Consider the following 16,179-nt stretch of genomic DNA (forward strand, 5'->3'; position numbering starts at 1 on the left):
CTGCTGTTTGCGTGAGGGCATTTCCATCGAAAAGGACCAATGAGCACCATCATGTGAAGTTTTTGGAGCATATCAAATTGAAAGCTAAGAGTCTATATTTTTGTGAAATGAAGCCATTTGTCATGAAGTTGGCCTGGGGGTAGGTTTATGACAGTGATAAATACCTCTTTCCTCTCTCTACCTTACTGATGTTTCATTTGCAAAACCCATTGGTTAACAGAGATTCTGGGAACATCAGAAGGTGGGGGAAATTAACTATATTCTGGTAATCCAACCAATTGAACATATGCGGTGGTACTTAATGAATATGTCGTCAGTTCGGTTGTCATCGGAGACATTCTCAATGATAAGATGACAAACTCTACAGTGGAAAGTCTACACTGAGTTATCAGATTCACATGGAATTGTTGTTCAATTTAAAATGTTTGAATATGAAATTATTCGTGATGGGATGAAATGTGATTTTAGCTTCTAAAATGTGAGATTTCATAAGATAGGGCTCTGCTCAATCAGTGGCCCGCCCCTGTGAAGGGACATGGGCTATAAAACTTTTCAAACATGCCCTCCTCTCCCTTCCTATATAAGCCCTTGACGACAATATAACCTCCTGTTCCGAGGACGTGAGGACGACGGTCCGATGTCAGAATGGTTCAGATAATAACTACAGAACGAAGCCAACATCAGCGTGAGCTTTGGTTGCGAATGGTATGAACTTTGAACTCTTATTCACTACAGAAGTGATACCTCCTAGCCATTGAGTTAGCAACAGCCGCTGCAAACAAGGTTTAGGAAGGACATTCTTCAAAGGACAAAGGACTCGGTTGGGCAACACGGCCTTCCATCTACCAACAACCTACTCAGAGTAAATATTTATTGCATTTTCCTTTTCCAAATGGGCGGTAATTTGGAATGCATAAGATACTGTATTTACGATAGCACAGCATCGCCCTTTGTTCCTCAGTCTTCCCGCTCTTCCACCCAGACCCAGCCCTTTTTTTTGTGTAACCAGCTGTCAAATGTTCCGCCCGCCAGGGACGTTTTCCTTTATGACGTCATTTGTAATCAAGTTATGACTTAAGTGTAATTCTGTGTGATTAGTTAGTTATTTAGTAAATAAATAATTAAACCCAATTTTGCATTGCTGATTCAAATTGTTAGCCAGGGTTCGTGCAGATAACTAAGATTTTACAACTTTCAGATGAGACTGAAGTAAGATGACGATTGATATTGACTGCTATTGATGTAAAATATTACTAGGTCTTTAAGAGTTTATTCGGAAGATAACAGCTCTATAAATATTATTTTGTGGTGCCCCAACTCTCTAGTTAATTACATTTACATGATTAGCTCAATCAGATATCATTAATTACAGAGAAATTATTTTATAGAATAGCATGTCATATCACTTAATCCGGTATAGCCAAAGACACGACACATAGATAAAAAATATATTAAAAAATTCCCCCATCTTAAAAGCAACTGAGACTAGTCGGGATCAAGGAAAAGGTGAGCGGAGCAGAGAGATCCTTGATGAACACCCCAGTCTGAGGTCCTGGGCAGGTTAAGGTTCAACTTCATAAGTAAAGGCTTTGATTTCTGGATTAACAGATGAAAAAGGAGTCTTCGAAAACATTACCAGAAAATGCTTAAGGGTATCAGAAACATATCAAAACATAATGTCTATGTGTAGGCCCCTGCCAACTAATATCAACACATATATATTTAGTTTGATACATGTTTTACCTTCTGTTAGGTTTAAGAAATATTGCCTTATATATTTTGGTAACACAATTACATCTAATTCCTCTCCCTCAATGAGGGAGGAAAATGAAAGTTCACAGAAGTAACAAGTAAATGGTAGACCTACCAATTAGTCAGTGATTTTACTGTTTTCAAATTTGAAGGCCTACAAGCCCACAGTCCAGCCTCTCTCAGCCCATTGTGGACAGTCTGAGCACTGATGGAGGGATTGTGCGTTCCTGGTGTAAATCGGGAAGTTGTTGCCATCCTGGACCTGTCCCACAGGTGTGATGATCGGATGTACCAATTCTGTGCAGGTGTTGTTACACGTGGTCTGTCACTGCGAGGACGATCAGTTGTCCATCCCGTCTCCCTGTCTAAGGCGTCTCACTGTACGGACATGGCAATTTATTTCCCTGGCCACATCTGCAGTCCTCATGCCTCCTTTCAGCATGCGTGAGGCACATTCACGCAGATGTGCAGAGACCCTGGGCATCGTTCTTTTGGCGTGTTTCAGAGTCAGTAGAAAGACCTCTAAGTTTTTATAGCTGTGACCTTAATTGCCTACTGTCTGTAAGCGGTTAGTGTCTTACCGACCGTTCCACAGATGCATGTTCATCAATTGTTTATGGGTCATTGAACAAGCATGAGAAACGGTGTTTAAACCCTTTACAATGAAGATCTGTGAAGTTATTTGGATTTTTAGGAATTATCTTTGAAAGACAGGGTCCTGAAAAAGGGCCGTTTCTTTTTTTGGCGATTTTAGTTTACAGCACCTCAGATTGCAACCAAAATAAATGCTTCAGAAATCAAGTAACAGATATCAACATCAACTGTTCAGAGGAGACAGCGTGGTGGGAATCAGCCCTTCATGGTTGAATTGCTGCAAAGAAACCACTACTAAAGGACACCAATAGAGGGAGACTTGCTTGTGCCAAGAAACAAGAAAAATTTACATTAAATTGGTGGAAATCTGTCCTTTGGGTGAGTCCAAATTTAAGATTTTAGGCTCCAACCGCCGTGTCTTTGTGAGATGTAGAGTAGGTGAACGTATGATCTCAGCATGTGTGGTTCCCACCGTGAAGCATGGAAGAGGAGGTGGTGTGATGGTACTTTGCTGGTGACACTGTCGGTGTTTAGAATTCAAGGCACACTTAACCAGCATGGCTACCACAGTATTCTGCAGAGATACACCATCCCATCTGCTTTGCGCTTAATGGGACTATCATTTGTTTTTCAACAGGACAATGACCCAACACACCTCCAGGCTGTGTAAGGGCTATTTGACCAAGAAGGAGAGTGATGGCGTGCTGCATCAAATGACCTGGCCTCCACAATCACACGATCTCAAACCAATTGAGATGATTTAGGATGAGTTGGACTGCAGAGTGAAGGAAAAGCAGCCAACAAGAGCTCAGCATACGTGGGAACTCCTTCAAGGCTGTTGGAAAAGCCTTCAACATGGTTGAGAGAATGCCAAGAGTGTGCAAAGCTGTCATCACAGCAATACATTTTGGTTTGGTTAACACATTTTTGGTTACTAAATGATGCCATATGTGATATTTCATAGTTTTTTGTCTTCACTATTATTCTAAAATGTAGAAAATAATAAAAAATAAAACTGTTGAATGAGTAGGTGTCCAAACTTTTGACTGGTACTGCATGTTTCACAAGTCTGGATAGCACAGTACAATACAGCGAGTAGAGCACAGTACTGAGTACAGTCCAAGACAATACAGTAAAGATAGTACAATATACTGTACTGAACTATACATTACTCTGCTGTGCTGTATTGTACTCCCCTGTGATGTCCAAACTTGTGAAACATGAGAATGGCATTCATATCCATAATTGTGCATTTCTATGTAGTATAGATCAGGGACCATGACTTAATTATGCTACCGTAATTCCGTTACCGGGTGTAAATCCACTTACTTTAGTTCAGTAAGAAAATAGTTTTTCAAACTCAAGGGGCCATGTCATGGCTGACACCACATTCTATCTGCAGAGCAGATATTTAACTCAGTTGCACCTCTACAGAAATTGCTAAAATGTAGTCTGTGCAGAGAGTTGTTGAAAAACTGCATCCTTTGTTTACCGTGGAATTGCCCATAACACCGTGGGGATATCATGTTTTAAACCTCTTTGACCCAGAGTCACACAGTGATCCCAGTAATACCAGAGACATGTCACAAAAAGAACCTCTCACCTCCCAGTACACTGTCTGACGGGGGTTCACCACAATGAGTGTGTCCTTTGAGCGCGGTCTTCAGAAAGGTGAAAACCACAGGGATTTGAGGCAACTGACAGCAGCTGGTTAAGAGAGAATGACTTTGCTTTCTATTCCAAACGCAGGATTGTGATGACCTGTGTTCCCTTTGAACCTCTAACACCCCAGAAGCAGAGCAGTTTTCCTACTACTATACAGAGGAGATGGACAGCCTGCACTATTAACTGTGTGTGTGTAAGACGAGCCTGTAATCATGACAAACCCATTGGGAGTTTCTTCCCCAATAATATATATTTTTTAACATGGATGACCAATTTACAGGCGTATCAGATGTTCCCCACAGCAATGACATCACTCCGGCATGCAACCAGAAAGCCACCTCCCGTAGGCCGTCATCCCCCTCCCCTCAATCACTCCTGCTCTCCTGGATGCATTGAGTGAAGTCAGTTTCTAGTGGACTATGAGGTTGATCCAGTCAGGTTTTCTGTGGGCCAATCCCCCCTACATTTTTTCCATTTCTACCACGCTAATCTGTTTCCATTTAGAACACCAGATCAGTCATTGTCATCAAAGACACTTAAGATCACTCAATTCTGGTGTTTAAGAGCAGTATTATATATAGTAGGTTGGGAACCACGGGTGTGTTGTGACAGTCTAATCCCTCTTCAATCATAACGACAGCAGGTTGTGGTTAGAAAAATGGTTTTGCCCGTTTGGTGGGAAAACTCAAGACACGGTTTTAGAGCCCACCTCTGTAAGAAAGCAGCCATTATGACACCACAATCTGAAGGTATTGTGGTGCTCTTTAAATTTAGCATAATACATTGACAGTATTTAATCTACTTCATATTCAGGACTTGTAAAATAGCCCATTAAGATATTAGCTATCTACTACACATTGAAAGAGCAAACTACCAAGGGGGAGTCTGGAAAGACTTCATGGTCTCAAAATCCTAATGTACTATCATTACTCTGGTATTCAGAAAATATTCAGACCCTTTCACTTTACACATTTTGTTACATTACAGCCTTATTATAAAATACCCCCCCCCCAATCTACACACAGAACCCCATAAAAAAAACAGAAATATCCCATTTACATAAGTATGTAGACCCTTTACTCAGTACTTTCCATACCCAACTATAACATCTTCCGTCAAGATAGAACTGCCAAAGGGGGAGGAGTTGCAGTTTACTGCAGAGATAGCCTGCAAAGTAATGTCATACTTTCCAGGTCCATACCCAAACAGTTCGAACTACTAATTTTGAAAATTACTCTCTCCAGAAATAAGTCTCTCACGGTTGCCGCCTGCTACCGACCCCCCTCAGCTCCCAGCTGTGCCCTGGACACCATTTGTGAATTGATCACCCCCCATCTAGCTTCAGAGTTTGTTCTGTTAGGTGACCTAAACTGGGATATGCTTAACACCCCGCCAGTCCTACAATCTAAGCTAGATGCCCTCAATCTCACACAAATCATCAAGGAACCCACCAGGTACAACCTTAACTCTGTAAACAAGGGCACCCTCATAGACGTCATCCTGACCAACTGGCCCTCCAAATACACCTCCGCTGTCTTCAACCAGGATCTCAGCGATCACTGCCTCATTGCCTGTATCCGCTACGGAGCCGCAGTCAAACGACCACCCCTCATCACTGTCAAACGCTCCCTAAAACACTTCTGTGAGCAGGCCTTTCTAATCGACCTGGCCCGGGTATCCTGGAAGGACATTGACCTCATCCCGTCAGTTGAGGATGCCTGGTCATTCTTTAAAAGTAACTTCCTCACCATTTTAGATAAGCATGCTCCGTTCAAAAAATGCAGAACTAAGAACAGATACAGCCCTTGGTTCACCCCAGACCTGACTGCCCTCGACCAGCACAAAAACATCCTGTGGCGGACTGCAATAGCATCGAATAGTCCCCGTGATATGCAACTGTTCAGGGAAGTCCGGAACCAATACACGCAGTCAGTCAGGAAAGCTAAGGCCAGCTTCTTCAGGCAGAAGTTTGCATCCTGTAGCTCCAACTCCAAAAAGTTCTGGGACACTGAAGTCCATGGAGAACAAGAGCACCTCCTCCCAGCTGCCCACTGCACTGAGGCTAGGTAACACGGTCACCACTGATAAATCCATGATTATCGAAAACTTCAATAAGCATTTCTCAACGGCTGGCCATGCCTTCCGCCTGGCTACTTCAACCTCGGCCAACAGCTCCGCCCCCCCCGCAGCTCCTCACCCAAGCCTCTCCAGGTTCTCCTTTACCCAAATCCAGATAGCAGATGTTCTGAAAGAGCTGCAAAACCTGGACCCGTACAAATCAGCTGGGCTTGACAATCTGGACCCTCTATTTCTGAAACTATCTGCCACCATTGTCGCAACCCCCATTACCAGCCTGTTCAACCTCTCATCTCGTCTGAGATCCAAGGATTGGAAAGCTGCCGCAGTCATCCCCCTCTTCAAAGGGGGAGACACCCTGGACCCAAACTGTTACAGACCTATATCCATCCTGCCCTGCCTATCTAAGGTCTTCGAAAGCCAAGTCAAAAAACAGGTCACTGACCATCTCGAATCCCACCGTACCTTCTCCGCCGTGCAATCTGGTTTCCGAGCCGGTCACGGGTGCACCTCAGCCACACTCAAGGTACTAAACGATATCATAACCGCCATCGATAAAAGACAGTACTGTGCAGCCGTCTTCATCGACCTTGCCAAGGCTTTCGACTCTGTCAATCACCATATTCTTATCGGCAGACTCAGTAGCCTCGGTTTTTCGGATGACTGCCTTGCCTGGTTCACCAATTACTTTGCAGACAGAGTTCAGTGTGTCAAAGCGGAGGGCATGCTGTCCGGTCCTCTGGCAGTCTCTATGGGGGTGCCACAGGGTTCAATTCTCGGGCCGACTCTTTTCTCTGTGTATATCAATGATGTTGCTCTTGCTGCGGGCGATTCCCTGATCCACCTCTACGCAGACGACACCATTCTATATACTTTCGGCCCGTCTTTGGACACTGTGCTATCTAACCTCCAAACAAGCTTCAATGCCATACAACACCCCTTCCGTGGCCTCCAAATGCTCTTAAACGCTAGTAAAACCAAATGCATGCTTTTCAACCGGTCGCTGCCTGCACCTGCATGCCCGACTAGCATCACCACCCTGGATGGTTCCGACCTAGAATATGTGGACGTCTATAAGTACCTAGGTGTCTGGCTAGACTGCAAACTCTCCTTCCAGACACATATCAAACATCTCCAATCGAAAATCAAATCAAGAGTCGGCTTTCTATTCCGCAACAAAGCCTCCTTCACTCACGCCGCCAAGCTTACCCTAGTAAAACTGACTATCCTACCGATCCTCGACTTCGGCGAGGTCATCTACAAAATGTCTTCCAACACTCTACTCAGCAAACTGGATGCAGTCTATCACAGTGCCATCCGTTTTGTCACTAAAGCACCTTATACCACCCACCACTGCGACTTGTATGCTCTAGTCGGCTGGCCCTCGCTACATATTCGTCGCCAGACCCACTGGCTCCAGGTCATCTACAAGTCTATGCTAGGTAAAGCTCCGCCTTATCTCAGCTCACTGGTCACGATGGCAACACCCATCCGTAGCACGCGCTCCAGCAGGTGTATCTCACTGATCATCCCTAAAGCCAACACCTCATTTGGCCGCCTTTCGTTCCAGTACTCTGCTGCCTGTGACTGGAACGAATTGCAAAAATCGCTGAAGTTGGAGACTTATCTCCCTCACCAACTTCAAACATCAGCTATCTGAGCAGCTAACCGATCGCTGCAGCTGTACATAGTCTATTGGTAAATAGCCCACCCTTTTCACCTACCTCATCCCCATACTGTTTTTATTTATTTACTTTTCTGCTCTTCTGCACACCAATATCTCTACCTGTACATGACCATCTGATCATTTATCACTCCAGTGTTAATCTGCAAAATTGTAATTATTTGCCTACCTCCTCATGCCTTTTGCACACATTGTATATAGACCCCCCCCCTTTGTTTTCTACTGTGTTATTGACTTGTTAATTTGTTTACTCCATGTGTAACTCTTTGTTGTATGCTCACACTGCTATGCTTTATCTTGGCCAGGTCGCAGTTGCAAATGAGAACTTGTTCTCAACTAGCCTACCTGGTTAAATAAAGGTGAAATAAAAAATTTAAAAATTTAAAAAAATAACTTTGTTGAAGCGCCTTTGGCATCGATTACAGCCTCGAGTCTTCTTGGGTATGACGCTACAAGCTTGGCACACCTGTATTTGTAGAGTTTCTCCCATTTCTCTCTGCAGATCCTCTCAAGCTGTGTCAGGTTGGATGGGGAGTGTTACTAAACAGCTATTGTCAGGTCTCTCCAAAGATGTTCTATCGGGTTCAAGTCCGGGCCACTCAAGGACATTGAGACTTGTCCCGAAGCCACTCCTACGTCATCTTGGCTGTGTGCTTCGGGTCGTTGTCCTGTTGAAAGGTGAACCTTTGCCCCAGTCTGAGGTCCTGAGAGCTCTGGAGCAGGTTGTCATCAAGGATCTCTGTACTTTTCTCCGTTCATCGCTCAATCCTGACTAGTCTCCCTGTCGCTTCCTCTGAAAAACATCCCCACAGCATGATGCTGCCACCACCATGCTTCCCGGTAGGGATGGTATTGGTCAGGTGATGAGCGTGACACTTGGCTATCAGGCCAAAGAGTTCAATTTGGATTTAATCAGAGCAAAGAATCTTGTTTCTCATGGTCTGAGTCCTTTAGGGGCCTTGTGGCAAATTCCAAGCGGAATGTAATTTTCCTTCTACGAAGGAGTGGCTTCCGTCTGGCCACTACCATAAAGGCCTGATTGGTGGTGGAGTGCTGCAGAGATCGTCCTTCTGCAAGGTTCTCCCATTGCCACAGAGAAAGTCTGAAGCTCTGTCGGTGACCATCGGGTTCTTGGTCACCTCCCTGACCAAGGCCCTTCTCCCCAGATTACTCAGTTTGGCCAGGCGGCCAGCTCTAGGAAGAGTCTTGGTTGTTCCAAACTTCTTTTTAAGAATGATGGAGGCCACTGGGACCTTCAATGCTGCAGAAGTGGTTTTGGTACCCTTCTCCAGATCTGTGCCTCAACACAATCTTGTCTCGGAGCTCTACAGACAATTCCTTCGACCTCATGGCTTGGTTTTTGTGCTGACATTCACTGTCAACTGTGGGACCTTATATAGACAGGTAATTGTCCTTTTCCAAATCATGTCCAATCAATTGAATTTACCACAGGTGGACGCCAATCAAGTTGTAGAAAGGATGATCAACGGAAACAGGATGCACCTGAGCTCAATTCCAAGTCTAATAGCAAAGGGTCTGAATACTTATGTAAACAAGGTAATTGTTTTTTGATTTAGAATACATTTGCAAAAACCTGTTTTTCGCTTTGTCAATGTGAGGTATTGTGTATAGATTGAGGAAAACAATTCAATCCATTTAAGAATGAGGCTAACGTAATCAAATGTGAAGGGGTCTGAATACTTTGAATGCACTGTACATCTGTAGTTATACAAGAGCACATTCAGCAAGAACCCAATTCAGCCCTCTCCTCAATGCTGCCCTGCTCTGACCTCGTCAATCAATGGCCAGCTGCCATGGCAACCCCAGACCAGGTAGTGCAGTGCTTAGTCACACAGTGGCATACTGTGCTGTGTCGACAACCTTAATCCCTCTCAAGGTGAGTGACATGGGTAAATGTAGTGTGCACTGAACCCAACTACTGGCTGAGGAAAGGGATGTTAGCAGACCAAACCAATCCAGTCTGGGGGGGGGGGCAGATTAGGAGAAACTGGTGATTTACCAGGACGATAAGGGAATGTTAAAGAGAAAGCAGAATCTCAGTGTAAACCTGGTTCAGATACAACAATACCATGCACTATAGTTGTACGGTGTAGGAGACTCTTATGGGGTAGTAAGATACTATTGCTAAGGATAAGTCTGTGTGACATGATAGGAGATGGGTGGGCAAATTGTCAAGCTGTTGCTTTAGAGAGTTTACCTATAAAAAGGGGACACTTGACTGAAAAGATTCAAACTCTGTTCAGAAGTGTGTCTGCTATTTCTTTAAGCCCAGGCTAATAGGGGTTAACCTTTACTCTCATCAGACAAAACTTAATCAGTTGAAAGTATACTTAAATACAAGATATTGTATTACAACTTTATTTGATTTTAAAATCAAAATATGCAAATTAGGCAAACTCTTTAAATGTGTGCTAATTTGCATATTACAAAAAACTGTTTTTACAACACATTGCTTAAAGGCAGAACGTTTTTTTACATTTTTATATTGTGATACACTAAAAATGGTCAGTTCCTCAAAATATTGTCATTTCATGGAATTAGTTAAAAAACACTATTCCCATGTACTGTATATGACGGATGCATATTTTGCAAATATTTACAGATAAAAATAACAATCAAAACAACAAGATATCAAAAAAGCCTCTAAAGTCTGACTAAGATCTAAGAACCTGTGTGTGCAATCATGTGAATGTACGTCCTTTGAAGACAGAAAAACAAACTGCCGCATGGGGAAAACAGCTGATAAGAGACACTGATGCAATTAAAACATACTTCCAATAAATATGACCATTTAGGTCACATTAAACTGCTGTACATATCACAAACATCAAATACATTGGCATGTTTAATACATTTGTTTCAGGCAGTAGAGCATATGCTTAGAATACTAGTCTGTTGGGCAAATATGACATTATGGGCAAATTCTCACATCACTTTGTCACATACAAGGATTTTGTATGGCTATTGATATGTGTAGAACATTAAAAATCAGCCATGCCTGCCCAATATTGTAAGGCCATCCGAGTTGTTGCTGGTGCCTCTACTTTCTTGATTGTCATAGGAGCTGCACCTACGCTTGTCAAACTCAAATGAAGCAGCATCAGCTCCCACAGCTCCTCTCTGATTGCTTCCAGTGTCACCAAAGTGCTGTGAAGCCACAATTTGTCCATCACATTTGAAATAGCAGTGGCTCCCTCACTAAACGTGGCTACTGCCATACTGGATACTGTGTCAATGCGGCTTTCGCCCACAGAGGTTTTGGGGGCCTTGCGACCAGAGAGTTCAGACATTCATTCTGGGTTCCTCCATGCTACATTCTTTTGAAGACGTTATCATTTGACATCCTATGATATACAGGTACCATTTTCCATGCAACCTTAATTTTAAAAATGTATGGCCTCCATTGTTTGTGACTGGGTGGATCTTCACCTTTTTCTAGCACGAATGCACACACCTATCCCATAGTTGGAGGTGAATCGTCTAGTGGCAAGTGCCATCAAAGGATATGAATATCTATGAGAGGATCCACATCCTCCTTCAGCATCTCTGCTATGTCTGGGTCTATATCTGCATCCTCCTCCAGCATCTCTGCTTTGTCTGAGTCTATATCTGCATCCTCCTCCAGCATCTCTGCTTTGTCTGGGTCTATATCTGCATCCTCCTCCAGCATCTCTGCTTTGTCTGAGTCTATATCTGCATCTCTGCTTTGTCTGAGTCTATATCTGCATCCTCATCCAGCATCTCTGCTTTGTCTGGGTCTATATCTGCATCCTCCTCCAGCATCTCTGCTATGTCTGGGTCTATATCTGCATCCTCCTTCAGCATCTCTGCTTTGTCTGAGTCTATATCTGCATCCTCCTCCAGCATCTCTGCTTTGTCTGAGTCTATATCTGCATCCTCCTCCAGCATCTCTGCTTTGTCTGAGTCTATATCTGCATCTCTGCTTTGTCTGAGTCTATATCTGCATCCTCATCCAGCATCTCTGCTTTGTCTGGGTCTATATCTGCATCCTCCTCCAGCATCTCTGCTATGTCTGGGTCTATATCTGCATCCTCCTCCAGCATCTCTGCTTTGTCTGAGTCTATATCTGCATCCTCCTCCAGCATCTCTGCTTTGTCTGAGTCTATATCTGCATCCTCATCCAGCATCTCTGCTTTGTCTGGGTCTATATCTGCATCCTCCTCCAGCATCTCTGCTATGTCTGGGTCTATATCTGCATCCTCCTCCAGCATCTCTGCTTTGTCTGAGTCTATATCTGCATCCTCCTCCAGCATCTCTGCTTTGTCTGAGTCTATATCTGCATCCTCATCCAGCATCTCTGCTTTGTCTGGGTCTATATCTGCATCCTCATCCTCCTTCAGCATCTCTGCTTTGTCTGGGTCTATATCTGCATCCTCATCCAGCATCTCTGCTTTGTCTGGGTCTATATCTGCATCCTCATCCAGCATCTCTGCTTTGTCTGGGTCTATATCTGCATCCTCATCCAGCATCCTCATCCAGCATCTCTGCATCCTCATCCAGCATCTCTGCTTTGTCTGGGTCTATATCTGCATCCTCATCCAGCATCTCTGCTATGTGTGACGACCCTCCCACTCTGTCTGCCGTATTCTCTCTTTGTTCTCGTTTCCTTATTAGGATGCCGGTGGGCATCAAGAAACACAAAAATCTAGAAACACAAAATCTAGAAGGGTGTCTGCATGGAGAGAGTCTCTTCCATGAATGTGGAAGAGGTCCTTCTCTTTCAATCTGTAAAGAGAAGAGAGTGGGGGGGAAAGGGGGCCAATGGCATCTCCCAGCTAACAATACTGCCTGCCTGCCAGGCCTGACGCAACAGATGAACCAGGGCGCTTAAGTAGCTCCAACTCCAAAAAGTTCTGGGACACCGTGAAGTCCATGGAGAACAAGAGCACCTCCTCCCAGCTGCCCACTGCACTGAGGCTAGGTAACACGGTCACCACTGATAAATCCATGATTATCGAAAACTTCAATGAGCATTTCTCAACGGCTGGCCATGCCTTCTGCCTGGCTACTTCAACCTTGGCCAACAGCTCCGCCCCCCCCGCAGCTCCTCGCCCAAGCCTCTCCAGGTTCTCCTTTAACCAAATCCAGATAGCAGATGTTCTGAAAGAGCTGCAAAACCTGGACCCGTACAAATCAGCTGGGCTTGACAATCTGGACCCTCTATTTCTGAAACTATCTGCCACCATTGTCGCAACCCCTATTACCAGCCTGTTCAACCTCTCTTTCATATCGTCTGAGATCCCCAAGGATTGGAAAGCTGCCGCAGTCATCCCCCTCTTCAAAGGGGGAGACACCCTGGACCCAAACTGTTACAGACCTATATCCATCCTGCCCTGCCTATCTAAGGTCTTCGAAAGCCAAGTCAACAAACAGGTCACTGACCATCTCGAATCCCACCGCACCTTCTCCGCTGTGCAATCTGGTTTCCGAGCCGGTCACGGGTGCACCTCAGCCACACTCAAGGTACTAAACGATATCATAACCGCCATCGATAAAAGACAGTACTGTGCAGCCGTCTTCATCGACCTTGCCAAGGCTTTCGACTCTGTCAATCACCATATTCTTATCGGCAGACTCAGGAGCCTCGGTTTTTCGGATGACTGCCTTGCCTGGTTCACCAATTACTTTGCAGACAGAGTTCAGTGTGTCAAATCGGAGGGCATGCTGTCTGGTCCTCTGGCAGTCTCTATGGGGGTGCCACAGGGTTCAATTCTCGGGCCGACTCTTTTCTCTGTGTATATCAATGATGTTGCTCTTGCTGCGGGCGATTCCCTGATCCACCTCTACGCAGACGACACAATTCTATATACCTTTGGCCCGTCTTTGGACACTGTGCTATCTAACCTCCAAACAAGCTTCAATGCCATACAACACTCCTTCCGTGGCCTCCAACTGCTCTTAAACGCTAGTAAAACCAAATGCATGCTTTTCAACCGGTCGCTGCCTGCACCCGCATGCCCGACTAGCATCACCACCCTGGATGGTTCCGACCTAGAATATGTGGACGTCTATAAGTACCTAGGTGTCTGGCTAGACTGCAAACTCTCCTTCCAGACTCATATCAAACATCTCCAATCGAAAAATCAAATCAAGAGTCAGCTTTCTATTCCGCAACAAAGCCTCCTTCACTCACGCCGCCAAGCTTACCCTAGTAAAACTGACTATCCTACCGATCCTCGACTTCGGCGATGTCATCTACAAAATGGCTTCCAACACTCTACTCAGCAAACTGGATGCAGTCTATCACAGTGCCATCCATTTCGTCACTAAAGCACCTTATACCACCCACCACTGCGACTTGTATGCTCTAGTCGGCTGGCCCTCGCTACATATTCGTCGCCAGACCCACTGGCTCCAGGTCATCTACAAGTCCATGCTAGGTAAAGCTCCGCCTTATCTCAGCTCACTGGTCACGATGGCAACACCCATCCGTAGCACGCGCTCCGGCAGGTGTATCTCACTGATCATCCCTAAAGCCAACACCTCATTTGGCCGCCTTTCGTTCCAGTACTCTGCTGCCTGTGACTGGAACGAATTGCAAAAATCGCTGAAGTTGGAGACTTTTATCTCCCTCACCAACTTCAAACATCAGCTATCTGAGCGGCTAACCGATCGCTGCAGCTGTACATAGTCTATTGGTAAATAGCCCACCCTTTCTCACCTACCTCATCCCCATACTGTTTTTATTTATTTACTTTTCTGCTCTTTTGCACACCAATATCTCTACCTGTACATGACCATCTGATCATTTATCACTCCAGTGTTAATCTGCAAAATTGTAATTATTTGCCTACCTCATGCCTTTTGCACACATTGTATATAGACTCCCCCTTTGGTTTCTACTGTGTTATTGACTTGTTAATTGTTTACTCCATGTGTAACTCTTTGTTGTCTGCTCACACTGCTATGCTTTATCTTGGCCAGGTCGCAGTTGCAAATGAGAACTTGTTCTCAACTAGCCTACCTGGTTAAATAAAGGTGAAATAAAAATAAAAAAATAAAAAATGTGCATTAAATGCAGACCCAGAGTCCTTGGGAAGAGGGTGGGAGAGGGGTATGGATAGAGGGAAGGAGTGAGAGATGTTGGAGAGGGGGCACTCATGTATTATGACCTCGGTGGGCACTAGTTGTAAAAAGTGTGGTGTTAGTCGGTGGGCATGTTAATTTCAGCTTTCTGTACTGTGCGTAATTATGCGAGTCATAATAAAAATAAAAAAAACGTGCCCCCTTACAGGTAAACACTCCAAAGCAACAGCTTGACAAAATTTCCCCACCCAAGTTCTGTCAAATCGCTTTCCATTCACTATCACGACCATGGCAGTGCTAACACAAACTGTTCATAAACCAACCAAGCCCTTCCCCACTCTCACTATGTACCACAAGAACATGAGCCTCAAAATACAGCATTTCAATTTAACAGTACAACAAAATAGCGAGATAGAATGAGATAAAGCAACAAAAAGTGGGTTGTTGTAGCATTGATAAGACGGCAGTGCTCTGAAGACATTGAACACTTTTCTCCTTTAGTCCTCTTATCCAGAGCGACTTACAGTTAAGCGCATTCATCTTAAGATTGATATGTTGTTGTCCCACCAAGCTCAGGCATAGTAAGTACACTTTTCCTCAATAAAGTACTCATCAGCAAACTGGGGCAGGGACTCAAGTATAGGATCAGGATTTGATTTGTTATGATCTACAGACATTACTCTGAACAGTCCCCAACTAGGACCGGATGCAGATTTCATTTCTGAAGCTGGCCCTCCCTTTCTCCTCCCTCCATTCCAGGTAGAGTATCTGTAGTGTTCACACTAGGAGAAATAAAAGGAGAAAGAGAAAAGGAGGACAGGAGAGAGACAAAGAAGACGGGAAGAGAATACTGTGGAAGGGCTTTGTAGAGAAAAGGTGCAATTATCCTGTCAAGTGATGGTAGCAGCTGTCAAGCTAGAAGTCACACTGTTACTGACAGTTTACAATGCCCATATAAGTAAACGTAGACATAAGAAAATGCATTTCTGACATTTCACATTTTAAAACACACATTACGAACATCAGCCTGTGTCACCTCACAAGGGTCGAAGCCGAGCAGCAAAAACATTCACATGAACATAGTCAAACAAGCTCAATCACCTCCTCCCATTCTGTGCCTTCTGAGTGATGCAACCCCAACTGACCCTCACTACATTATATTAGAACTTAAATGGTTTAAAAAGAACAGCAACAGTCATGTCTGTAGAAAAAAGAAGCCCTAAACAGAGGCCCAGTGATGCCCATTGAACCTAATGGCATTGAAGTAACTGAATCGTCCTACAGTCCAACTATAGTTAAATGGTTATTCTGCCTCTAGAGAAACATTACTGCTCTATTCC

At 44.4% G+C, this 16,179-nt stretch overlaps 1 protein-coding gene across 9 annotated transcripts in view; it reads right to left on the reverse strand.

Annotated features, from left to right (window-relative positions):
• Nucleotides 1-16,179, reverse strand: part of LOC109904174 (fermitin family homolog 2) — a 72,754-nt gene that overhangs the window by 37,449 nt on the left and 19,126 nt on the right. The window lies entirely within an intron of this gene.

Source organism: Oncorhynchus kisutch, linkage group LG14 (assembly GCF_002021735.2).
Source record: "Oncorhynchus kisutch isolate 150728-3 linkage group LG14, Okis_V2, whole genome shotgun sequence".
NCBI lineage: Eukaryota > Metazoa > Chordata > Actinopteri > Salmoniformes > Salmonidae > Oncorhynchus > Oncorhynchus kisutch.